The sequence below is a fragment of the Molossus molossus genome, unplaced genomic scaffold, assembly GCF_014108415.1.
Source record: "Molossus molossus isolate mMolMol1 unplaced genomic scaffold, mMolMol1.p scaffold_m16_p_6, whole genome shotgun sequence".
Lineage (NCBI taxonomy): Eukaryota > Metazoa > Chordata > Mammalia > Chiroptera > Molossidae > Molossus > Molossus molossus.
Window position 1 is genome coordinate 115,035,128 of NW_023425399.1, and position 12,923 is coordinate 115,048,050.

Consider the following 12,923-nt stretch of genomic DNA (forward strand, 5'->3'; position numbering starts at 1 on the left):
GCCCCAGCGCCAGGCTGGGGTCTGCTCCCCAGCTCTCCCTTGTGCCCTAAAACAATGCTGCACCTGAAGGCAGGTGCCAAGACGTGCACCCTTCATCAGAAGCAAAGCTATGGGGTCCTGGCTTCAAGCTGGCTGGCGGTGGGGAGACACGGCCACAGGGCATGACCCTGGAGGGAGAGGCCAGCATTGCGCCCACCCGGGTGGGGCTCACCCTGCCAAAGCCCCTGCCCTCTCTGCCCCCGGTGCAGGCGGCTGGACCCTGAGGAGCCGGAGGCCCGCATCCGGCCACAGTGCTGGGACACTGTTCTCAGAAGAATGAGAAAGGAGGAGGGTTTGTCCCTGAGGTTCGTCCAGAGCTGGATAAGCAAGGGGCCCCGGCTAACGTCCCCGCCCCATCGGAAGGGCAGCGGAGGACCTCCCAGAGAGCCGCAGGCCAGCTGAACACGTCCAATCTGACCGGCTTCCCCGGCCACTGCTTCGAACAGGCAGGCAGACAGGTAGATGTGCAGATATTGATCGCCAATATATTGGTAAGTATAAATGCCATGGTACCCAGCATACGTTACACGTTTGAAATCTTCAGTGACAGGAATGAAAGCAGAAAGGAAGGAGGGAGAAGGGAAGTGGGGAAGGGAGGAATGGAGGGAGGGAGGGAGGGAGGGAGGGAGGGAGGGAGGGAGGAAGCCAGTCAGGCTCCAGAGCATCACTGAACACGCTGGGCTCCTGCGCACCAGGCATACAATGAAGGGGGGAAGTCTGGGAGAGTTCCTGGCTCAGAGGACAGTTTAGCCCCATGATTAAAAATGCAGTTGTGGCCAACCGGCCAGCCGGTGGCTACCAGGTTATCAAGATGACTCCAGAAGAGAGAACCGAGCAGAACATTAACAAGGGGAATGAGAACGTTACCAAAAAGCTACCATCCCTCAAAAGCCCAGGCCCAGACGGTGCCCCAGGGCAGACTCTGGGCCGCAGTGGTATCCGGTCACAGTTCTAAACAACTGAGGGTTAAAAAAAAATCCTTCATGAAGAAGAAACATCTTAAGCCACAGGATGGAGTCAGAAGCTCATAAAAAGAGGTCACCAATCTTAACATCTTCAAAACAAGAGGTGACAATAAAAGTGTTGGTGAGATGAGACATTGTTTGTGGGGCTGCAACACGGCTCTCAGTGTAGATCACACGTCCCATTCAGAAGGTCCTCTTCCCGCAACAGCTGCATCGAGTCAGAACCAGCAATGCGCCCTGGCTGGTTTGGCTCAGCGGTTAGAGCGTCGGCCTGCGGTCCAGAGAGACCCGGGTTCGGTTCCCGCTAAGGACATGTACCTCGGTTGCAGTTTGTCCCCGGCCCTGGTTGGTTGTGTGGGTGGCAGCCACTCGACGTGTCCCTTTCACATCACTGTTTCTCCCTCTCTCTTCCTCTCTCTCCCTCCCACTCTATCTGAACAAAAAATGGAAAAATGTCCTCCGGTGAGGATAAAAAAAAAAAAAAAAAGGACCAGGAATGCCGTGCTTCAGGTGAGGGGGGTTGGATTTTGAAACCTGCGTCTCAGAACCTTTCCCCCATCCATGCAGAGGACAACTACGCTGCACTTCTGTTTGGTCTGCATGGGGCTTTATCTTGCCTCCTCCGTAAGCATAGCAGCACCCCGGAGTTCGCAACCCCGGAGCCTGGCAGCGATATTTTCAGGGACAACAGAAGCGACATCCACTCCTCTGGAAAGAGTTCAAACGTTGCTTCAAGACCACAGCTCAAGACAAGTTTACAAACACGTATCAGGCTGTCAGGGCACAGAAATTCCAGGGAGCTGGAGAGTGTCGCCGGGGTTTGGTTCCTGTTCTTTTCCACAGTGGATTCAGCAATGTCCCGTTTTTGGGCCTCCGGGGTCCATTTGGGGGGCATCTGCCTACTGCAACATCTCACAGTGCTCATTTGGGCAGTGATTTTACCTGTGGAGTCTATGGGGTGCCATGTGGGAATCTAGTTTTTTCCAGGTAATGTAGAAACTCGCACGCGGTTGCAGATTGGGGGGAATTTCAATCTTTTCCCACGGTTTTCCAAAAAATCTGGGTAGAATGGGATGGGAAACTGACAAATCTTTTTAGAGGTGCCCATCTGAATTACCACCGGTCCCTCATCTCTTGGGGCAAAATCAATGCAACTTATGAATTCCTGTTAAGTTTACATGAAAGAAGTCATCAGTTAAGTGCCGTTTATCAACCGACAAGACCTTCCAAGAAGAATGTAGTTTGGCCTAGTTCCTAATTGGCCAAATATAGGTTGGTGTCGTAAGTTCAGGGCACAGTGACTTGTGGGCAAAGCTGTTTTCTTAAGCACAAACAAATTCAGAAGAAAAGGTTTCAAGAGGAAACAATTGCAATTTGTGATGACAGACAGATTGAGCTTAAGTGTTTTTCTGCATTTACTAGCTACTTATGTTCTCCATGTTTCAGCTTCCTCATCAGAACCACGTGAGTTAAAATAGCAACTTCCGCCCTGACCTTTTGGCTCAGTGGTAGAGAGCATCAGCCCTCGGACCAGTGAGTCATGGGTTCAATTCTATCCAAGGGCATGTATGTCAGTTGCTGTTCATCCCGGCCCTAGTTGGGGTCATGCGGGAGGCAGCCAGCTGATGTGTCCCTCTCACATCAATGTTTCTCTCTCTCTCCCTTTCTCTTCATCTCTCTCCCTCCTGCATTACCTGAAGATAAAAAAATATATATCCTTGGGTGAGGATTGCATGAGAATTAAAAAAAAAATAGCAACTTCCTCCTAGAAATTAAATGAGCAATGCATACCAGGTGATGAGCACCTACTCCACACAGGTGATGACACCTACTCCACACAGGTGATGACACCTACAACATACACGTTATGATGAACCTACTCTACACCATACTCCGCACAGGTGATGATGAACCTACTCCACACCATACTCCACACAGGTCATGATGAACCTACTCCACACCATACTCCACACAGGTCATGATGACATCTACTCCACACCCTGATCCACACAGGTGAAGATGACATCTACTCCACACCATACTCCACACAGGTGATGATGACATCTACTCCACACCATACTCCACACAGGTCATGATGAACCTACTCCACACCATACTCCACACAGGTCATGATGACATCTACTCCACACCATACTCCACACTGGTGATAACACCTACTCCACACAGGTGATGACATCTACTCCACACAGATGATAACACCTACTCCACACAGGTGATGACACCTACCCCACAGTACACTGCACAGAGACCAGCTAAGCTTGGAGATGCAGAAGAGACGGTTCCCTGACCTTGCAGATCTCAGTCTTGTGTGGAACAAAGGTGTTGACATCAGTGCATAATGAAATGAGGACCTAAAGAAAGACTCGGACACGGCCAGAGGCTCTGGTCTGGGCTCTGGTCTGGGCAGAGTTCTCCTGAAGAGGTGCCCCTGTGGACACTGGACATGCAGGAGGGTTAGCTCGGTGAGGAAGAAGAACTTTGCCTCGGGGGATCAGAGCCGGTGCCGGTCCTAAGAGCCGGGAGCTTCGTGGATGACATTGCAGGACGTGAGAGCGCCCGCCACCTGGTGGGCAAGCAGGGGATCAGGGGACGCAGGCAAAGGCTATGCAAGCTGCGCTGAGATGTTTTCCTTGCCTACAAACAGTGGGAAATGACGCCCACGTCTTAAGCACATGGTGACTGTTTCCCTGCACAGAATTGAAAAGATGAAGGAAAGTCTGGCTGGTGTGGCTCATGGTTGAGCATTGACCCTGCACCAAGAGGCCACTGGTTCGATTCCCGGTCAGGACACATGCCCAGGTTGTGGGCCCGATCCCCAGTGGGGGGGTGTGCAGAAGGTGGAAAAGAAAGGATGAAGGACAACGTGACCCATGTGGCCAGCTGGGAAGTGGAGAGAGTGAACTGCCCGGAGAGGCTAGACAGTTGTCACCCAAACCCAACGAGTTGTGAACGGGGCTCAGATGTAGTGTGAAACCATGGAATAAAGAGAAACATCGTAAGGGGTTTCCTGTCCCGTTCATCTCGCTCTTCAGTGCTTCCCGCGTGGATTTCCAGTCTGTCTGCAGGCCGGCGTGATGCATCTGGCTGCCCATCCGGAGCTCACTCATCACCCTAATGAGCGGCTCCGGGTGCCATTCCGTTTAGGTGCCATCAAGGGGCTGTTTTTCCTTCAGGAGCTTCTCGTCGCAGTTATTCCGATCAAATGTATCATCTCTTGCTCACTCCGGGGGTCGGCTTGAACAAACGCTCACTCTGCCTCAGTGCTCGCTCAGACACACGGCAGGAACCTCCCGGGTGTCCCAGGGCCGCGCCGTCTGGCTGCTGCTGGCCCTGCTGTGGCCGATGCCGTCGACCGGCTCCCTGCAGTGGCCACCAGAGAGCCCGCCGCAGGGGGGCGCCTGGCAGAGAAAATAGCTCCTACGTGTTCCGGTGTCCACTTCCCTGCCGTTTCCTGTCCGCCCTCGTCCTCGCTTGTTCAGAATACCTGTGTCCGCCGACCCCGAAGAGAAAGAACTGCATAAACTGGAATCTGCTCTCTGCAGCTCCCCACGCACCCCGACCCTGCAAGCCTTCCCCACGCTGACTCCCCGTCAAGGAACCTCCTCGCTGACATTTCAGAACAAGTGAAGACACACAGACTTCTCCTTTCTCCTTTCCTTTTCTTTTTTGCCCCTAAATAGAAGAAAATATTCGCTAAAGACTTGCAGGCGGCGTGGGGTCGCAGGCTCCCTGGGGTGACCGGGATGACCCTGGCCACACGGACAAGAACCAGAACCAGCATTTCCCAGCGGCTCCAGAAACAGGAAGGTGCTTGTTAATCCCGGAGGATGTGACCACCATTTATTTGATACAGTGTATGGCTGTGTCTAAACGAGCCATCTGGTCACACAGAGGTGATGCTTCTCAGCCATATCTTTGTGGGAAACCGTCCATAAGCAGCCGCCTCTGGGACCGCAGTCCGGGCTCGGAGACGCAGCCTGGGCAATCGCAGTGTTACTGAGCCGATGCAAGCGTTTCTTTCCTCCTCTGTCACATGAGACATGATTGTAGCAGCTTCCTATGCGTAAGGAGTTCACCCTGGCCCAGAGCCAGTCTGGCCTCCGGGCCCTGGGGACAGACGTCCTGCCTGGCTGAGCACTGAGCATGGTATGCGAAAAGCACAGGGGTGCAGAAGGAAAGGCCTAGCTGTGTGAATTGTTACCTAGATCCCAAGAAATGCACCTGCTGAAATCTATTTAGTGGGGGAAGCCCCATAATTGGAAGACTGATCTTTGAACAACTGCAGCTAGAAAGACCGGTGATGCCATCACCAGATCCCAGTCACCAGGAACAGGCGACACGAGCTCCCACAACTGCGTGGGTTTGCGGAGTGCCCATCCCTGTAACATGTCCTCTCCGAAGGTCATTACGCAGGCGGGGCCCGGCTCCCTGCTAAAATCCTGTGACTGTGCGGGCTTGTCCAGAGGCCACTGCAAAACGCCCTGCACTGTGACCCTCCACACACTCCCTGCGGGTCCCTGGGGCCCATCGCTGTGCTGGGCGCTACAGGTGTTTAGGGGGAGGCTGCAGCCCCGCCCCCCCATCGCAGAGTGTAAGTCCCAGCAGGGATTCGCAGCACTCATACTCGAGGTGTCAAAATACATGAACAGGAAGAAGAGCGCAAAGGACCAGCTGCCCGGTCCCGACATGAGTTCAGATCCAGGGAGACGGACGTCAGCATGAGCTGCAACGCGTTTCTCAAGTGGCCCTGTGCCCCCGAGTCTGCGCAGAACAGGACCCCACGAGGCGGTAGCAGGAAGGACATCTGTGTGGTGAGTCCTGAAACCCTCCGGAAGCCAACAGCCCTCAGGGATGCGACAGGACCCGGGGTGGAGGGAGCCCCTGCCTTTGGGGACAGACCCAGACGCCCGGTCTGCACACCCAGAGCAAGCAGCAATTGCAAAGGCGTCCACGTGTGTCATTAAAATGACAGCCTAAGAGCTTTTGTAGCAACCACATAAAAGGCAAGATGAAGTCTAATGAGCCTATTAAACTTCATGGTGAGAACGGAACGAGCACTTAGAATGAGGGGCGTGGAGGGCCCGCTCACAGCGCACGCTGGGACGATGGAGGGGTGGTGGCCGAAACCCCGTCCCATGTTGGAATAGGAAGCCAGCGGTTATTAGGGACACGGTGAGATGAGGAGCCACTGTCTCAAAGCAACCAATCCACTGAATTCTGGGTCGGACAACTGGGTTACCAAGAACCTGCTGAGGGCCCTCAACGGGCAAGGCGTGTGGCACTGTTACAAGTGACCTCACGGCGCGGTAGGACAAGGCCGCAGTAGATCAGAACACAAACCCCGCGTCATTCCTCTTGATCCACCTGATTACTCAGCACAAGCTGACAAACCTCCGGAACTTCAACCCAGGAGTCTAATTAACACTCGTGAACGAACCCTGCCTGGCTAATTCACTACATAAAACGTTGGCTCCTTGGGGTTCTCTTCAGTTCCCATCATGTGTAAATGATGTTATTGCAGACTCATTAGTAAATCATTCCCAGTTCTCCAGGTCGAGCCAAGTGAGTGGCGCCAATCTCCTTTGTGGCCCTGACGTCCAGCACTAGGGTAGTTATTTTGTACAACAGGTAACTTTCAGAGTCATGCCAGCCCCGCTATCCCCCACTTCACAATTAACAAGTTCCCGGGATGAAAATAATCATTATTTGACCGAAAAAGTCAATGTGTGGGACCAACAAAGCATGATCGAAGCCTACACCGTAAACGAAACTCTGAAACCCTGGTGGGAAATGTGCAGGTGATTTTAACGAAGGCACAAGCCCCACTGGCCCGGAAGTGCTCGGTGTCTTCTTAGTCCACCAGCACCTGTGCTGAAGCAGTGACGTCATGAGGGGCTGGTTCACCAGTGTGGAAGCCTTGCTCACGAATCAGGGGGGTCGAGATTGGAAAGGTGCCCCAATCTTGGGAGGACAGAGACAAGCCATTCCCGTGTTTGCTCCTTCCTAAGGGTGACAGAGAAGTGGCCCCGGTCTCTTATTAACCCTCTGCACAGTAAGAAAGTCAGGCAGGTAGCTGGAGAAGGCCTTTCAGCTGTCACTCCGGACACTCTCGTTCCGACAGCTCCATGAGAGAATTGGTCTCTAGGAAGTGGGTCATGCAGTCTCGGGTCTGCAACTGACGGGATCCCGTGTGCTGGTGGTGGTGGTGGCACACCTACATTCTGCCTTGGTCTCTCCTTCTGTCTTACAGCCCTTGGTCCAGGCTACTGAGCATCTAATGAGAACCAGGGCTCCGCAGCATCCCTGGCAGGCGGGGCCATTCAGGTCTTGGTGGATTTGCTGTGTTCTCTGGCTCCTAGACTTCTCGTCCTCCTTGGCGTTTGGGCTCTGAGCTCTGGAATCTATGCATTCCATTCCTCCCCCTTTCCCTAAGTCACTGTCCTCTGAATCTACAAATCAGAATACTTTTGCTTTTCACCGACAGGAATGTTTTTAGGCAGAACTCTGTTTCTCCCAGTCTATTCTTTCACTCACAAACAACTCTATTTCTGGACTCTCTCCCTTCCCTAGAATAACTTTCTAGTATCTTCTAATGGTACGTCACTAAGAGGTAAACCTCATTGCAGCCTTGCTGACTGTATCCCCAGGCAAGCGTAGTAGGCTTCACTGGGAATATTACTTAGGGAAATATTTGAGAGCGACTTTTCAATTAGGGAGAATAGGCTCGATGCTGCATCAGACACAACCAACCCCCAGTCTCAGTGACTCGGACACCGGGACGTTACTCCATGTGGTGACTCGGGGATCCAGGCTGCATTTCTCTCAACCTGTGGCCACCTGTGTTGCTCACACAGGGAGACAAATAGCCCTAGAAAACACAGACCAGCTCCTGGGTGCCTCAGACGGGAAGTTCTCTGGTCACCTCTGTTTCATTGGCTAGAATCTGTGACAGACCTGGGAAATGACATCTTCTCCCGCTAAAGCAGGAGAGAGAGCAGGGCCTTGGTGAGCACTAACCACCTGCTGCCTTCCAATAAAAATAAAGGCAGTGATGGCCCTGACTGGAGGGAACCCTGACATCTTCCCCAATGTGTGACTCCAAGGAGCTCTTGGTGAATGTGGCCACGGAGAAGCCGAGAAGCCCAGCACAGCATGGGTTACAGGACGAGCCCATCGAGCGCAGCGGAAGGGCCGGAAGCAGATCTGGGAAGTGAGCCTGGGGTAAGGCAGGGTCTCGGCCAGAGTCAGAGGACACCAGGCAGAGGGGCGAAAAGCCAGGGGGAGCGAGACCCCTACTTCCTTCAGTGTAGACATTCAAGTTGGCATTAGAGGTGAGAAGCATATCAGCTCCCAGAAACCATCTACTATTGTAGCATTCACATTAATTTTGCTTAATTTGACTCTTTAACAACCCCGTCTTATGATTACGAGGAGAGTGAGCCTCTCTCTGTCTGTCCCCTCCTCCCTGAGATGCTGGAAAGGAAAGCCACACGGGTGGTACTTTCAGAAATGAGCGTCTCTTCTACTCCAGACCTGTGAAATAGTCGTCCTACTAAGTAACATGGCACAGGAGCAGGTAGAGGTCTCAGCTCAGCAACAGCCCAGAACAGGATCATATCAGTAACTAAGCTGAGACGGCCAGTGTGGCTCAGAGGCTGAGCGTTGACCCAGGCACCAGGAGATCGCTGGTTCGATTCCCGGTGGGGGCACATGCCCACATTGTGGGCCAAACCCCCAGTGGGGGGCATGCAGGAGGCGGCCAATCAATGTTCTCTCTCATCGATGTTTCTACCTCTCTCTCCCTCTCCCTTTCTCTCTCTCTCTCTAAGAATAACAAAGAAAATTTTTTTAAAAAAAAAAGCTAAGCTGGCCCTGGCCAGTTTGGCTCAGCGGTTAGAGCGTCGGCCTGCGGTCCGGAGAGACCCGGGTTCGGTTCCCGCTAAGGGCACGTACTTTGGTTGCAGTTTGTCCCCGGCCCTGGTTGGTCGTGCGGGTGGCAGCCACTCGATGTGTCCCTTCACATTGATGTTTCTCTCTCTCTCTCCCTTCCTCTCTCTCCCTCCCACTCTGTCTGTACAAAAAATGGAAAAATATCCTCGGGTGAGGATAAAAAAAAAAAAAAGAAAAAAAAAGCTAAGCTGAGATTGACAGGAGGGCACCTCCCACTGTGTACAGCCAGCACGGGTCCACCTGGCCAGCAACAGTGGACCGGTCCCCCCAGCTCCCGCACTCCCTGCGCAGGACATGCCCGCGCACAGCACACCTGTTCTCCAGCGCCTCCTGCGGCAGGAGCATCTGGTCGAAGGCGCCGTCTCTCGGCCTGCCGGGATCGGTGCAACGCAATCAAACTACAAGCACACGCTGCTTGGAGTGAGGGGGAGTCTTGCAAGGGAGCAAAACCTCCAGCTCTCTGGACGCAGTCCCATCTATTTGCAGGCTGGTACCCCCAGGTCACAAGTGGATCTAAGTAAATCTTTTCCTTGAGATGGCATTACTGCACACACCCTAGCTTTGTCTCTGGCTTTTTACGGGAAGAAACCTCGAAGCCAAAAAATAACAAACCCTGCCCTGGTTGGTTTGGCTCAGCGGTTAGAGCATCGGCCTGCAGTCCAGAGGGACCAGGGTTTGGTTCCCACTAAGGGCATGTACCTAGGTTACAGATTGTCCCCGGCCCTAGATCGGGTTGTGCGGGTGGCAACCACTCGATGTATCCCTTTCATGTTGATGTTTCGCTCTCTCTCTCCCTCCCACTCTATCTCAACAAAAAATGGAAAGGTGTCCTCAGGTGAGGATAAAAAAAAAGATAACAAACCCTTATACACATGCAAATGAAGCACCCAGTATACCTGGGCCAGGTTCCCCCGCCCCCAGCTAGGATTCCGAGAATTCATTAACACAAGGTTGAGAGTGCTTAACACAAGGTTAAAAAAATGTCCATCTTCCAACCCCCCAACCCCACACAAAGGGTTATTAGAGGCTTCTCAGGACAGCCTCCAGTTCACCCAGGGCTAGACCAAGGAAGTGGGCAAGGACGTGAAGGCACAGCACATGGCTCTCCTTCGAACACGACCACCATGTGTCAAAGACAGACATCCCCAGCGGCCCAGGCCCCGCACTGAAACAGGCATTTCTCTGCCCCGGCCCGAAGGGCGCTTGCTTCCGGCTGGAGCAGCGGCGTTGAGGGCAGCTGCCCAGGGCGGCACTGGCTGGGTGGCCTGGTGGATCAGAAGTCCTCTAGGGAGACTGCCCCAGAATGTCTGGGCACCATTGGACCGGCCTGTGGATGGTTCGTTCCGGCTCAGACGGCCACCTGAGCCAATCAGCTATGGCCACTGTAGCTGCTGGGTTTTTCCATTTAGCCAAACATAATTACAAAAATGGCACAAAATAATAACAACACTATTTTTAGAGAAATGAGCCACTACTAAAAAGTCATTGTGTATGTGGCAAGTTCTAAAGTTTGGTGCACTCGCCCTGGCCAGTTCGGGTCAGCAGTTAGAGCATTGGCCTGGGGTCCAGAGAGACCCGGGTTCGGTTCCCGCTAAGGGCATGTACCTCAGTTGCAGTTTGTCCCCGGCCCTGGTTGGGTCATGCGGGTGGCAGCCACTCGATATGTTCCTTTCACGTCGATATTTCTCTCTCTCTCTCTCTTCCTTCCACTCTATCTGAACAAAAAATAAAAAATAAAAATGTCCTCGGGTGAGGATAAAACAAAATAAAAGTAAATAAATAAATAAAGTTTGGTGCACTCAACCTTGGTCTACCCAGCACACCGAGGGGATGTGCCAGTTACCCCAGAAGGAGGTCTTCAGAGAGCGTGGTCCCTGCCCTCGGGTGGCTCCACACCCCTGAGTTTACCAATCAAATAACTTTCTACTTATTAATGAGATGAGATGGCTCTAAATTCACACCCACCCATAGTCCTAACTGGTAACTGCACCAACAGCATGCTTATTAAAACCATCTGTCTCCATTAGTGTCGGGGTCCATTAAAATGATAATTAATCTCCCAGTGTTATTTCTCCGAATCTGTCCTAAGAAAGGACACATCATCATTTCTACCGAGACGCAATGTCTTGCTACCTGAACGTGCCTCCCTATTCTCCTGTGTGGACCAGTCTCCAAGGCCCAGACCAAACCCCCCTCCTTCTCCAAAGCCACCTCAGACCCGTCCAGATGGTCTTTTTCTCTGAATTCTGATAACATCGATGTTTCAGGTAATTAATTCACTAGTCATTTTCTCATGTGATTATATCTTACCATGCCTGTCGGAGTACAAAATTCTTAATGACAATAAACATCGAATATATTCATTCACATTTTCTAGCATAATATTTTACTAAGAGTACTTACGTGCTGAACATTTGTCCCTCCAAAAAAGATCCTTATGTTGCCCTGGCAAGTTTGGCTCAGCAGTTAGAGTGTCGGCCTGTGGTCCAGAGAGACCCGGGTTCGGTTCCCGCTAAGGGTGCGTACCTCGGTTGCAGTTTGTCGTGCGGGTGGCAGCCACCTGATGTGTCCCTTTCACGTCGATGTTTCTCTCTCTCTCTCTCTTCCTCTCTCTCCTTCTCACTCTATCTGAACAAAAAATGGAAAAAAATGTCCTCGGGTGAGGATAAAAAAAGATTCTTATGTTGAAGCCCTAAACCCCAATACGATGGTATTAGGAGATGGGACCTTTGATGAGGTCATGAGGTTGGGATCCCCTTGATGAGATCAGTGCCCTTATAGAGACCACCTCTCACCCCACCTCCACCCTCCCACCCCCATCTGCCAGTCCAGAAGAGGGCCTTACCAGAACTCAACCAGGCTGGCGCCGGCACCTCAACTTCCAGTCTCTCAAACGGTGAGACAGAAATGCCTGCTGCTGAAGCCACACAGACGGTGGTGTTTGTTGTAGGAACCCAAGCAGACTACGAGAGTAGTGCTAAAAAAAAAGATGGCTGTTAGTTGATTAGATTATTTAAGAGGAATCTAGAGCCATCGGTGATTGTGTGTCTGTTGGCAATGCCAGGATGGAGCTGAACGGACCGGAGTGTTCCATCTTGGCTCTGCAACTTGCCAGCCCTGGGACCCTGGGCAGCCTAACCCCTTCATTTCATGTCTATAACAGGGAAATAATAATGCCTATCTAAAGGGCAGTTTTGAAAATTACAGAGATGCTAACATTTTTTAAGATACTACGAGCTACCTACTCAATATTTATTCTCTCCTATCTTACTGGCAAAATCCCAGTTTTGGTCAGTGTGACAAGACACCCACGTTAAAATGCCCACACCTTCACATTCTCAGTGCTAGCCAATGGGACACAGGCAGAGGCGTGCTAGGTATTTCTAACTTTTTCCTGAAACAGACACTTCCCATTTCTTCTTCCTCCAACGCCCTCCCCATCCTCCTGCTTCTTTCCCCTTATTCTTCATCTTGTCTCCGTCTTCATCCTCTCGCTTTTCCTGCCTGGAATGTGCATGCGAGACTGGAGGAAGGGCAGCCACCCCGTGACCATGAGAGGTCATGAAATAATTCGTGATAACCATCGCTGTTTGGGGAGCGTCACTGAGATGCTGCACCAGGAGCTCTTCTCGGTGCCTCGGGACCCAGGGACCGACATGGAGCTCACAGCCTAGGGTTGGGAGCGATGATAAAACAGAATGAGTACGTTAGTATGTTGGATCTGGATAAATGGGGAGGAAATGAGCAGGAACAAAGAAAGCGATGGCAGCAATCGGAACCAGTGAGACAAGGCTGGATCCCACCCAGAAGGAGGTTCTAGGGCCCAGGTGTACAGGCGTTGATAGACACATGCCAATGTTTGGGAGAAGAGCCAGCCATGGCCCAAGAAGGCTGGTGTTCCCAGAGCACATCGAGGGTGCCGGTGTGGGAATGTCCTGCAGGGGTGAA

At 52.3% G+C, this 12,923-nt stretch overlaps 1 pseudogene; it reads left to right on the forward strand.

Moving 5' to 3' along the window:
• Positions 1-1,050: 1,050 nt before the first annotated feature.
• LOC118619292 lies at positions 1,051-3,195 on the forward strand (annotated as a pseudogene).
• Positions 3,196-12,923: the final 9,728 nt, after the last annotated feature.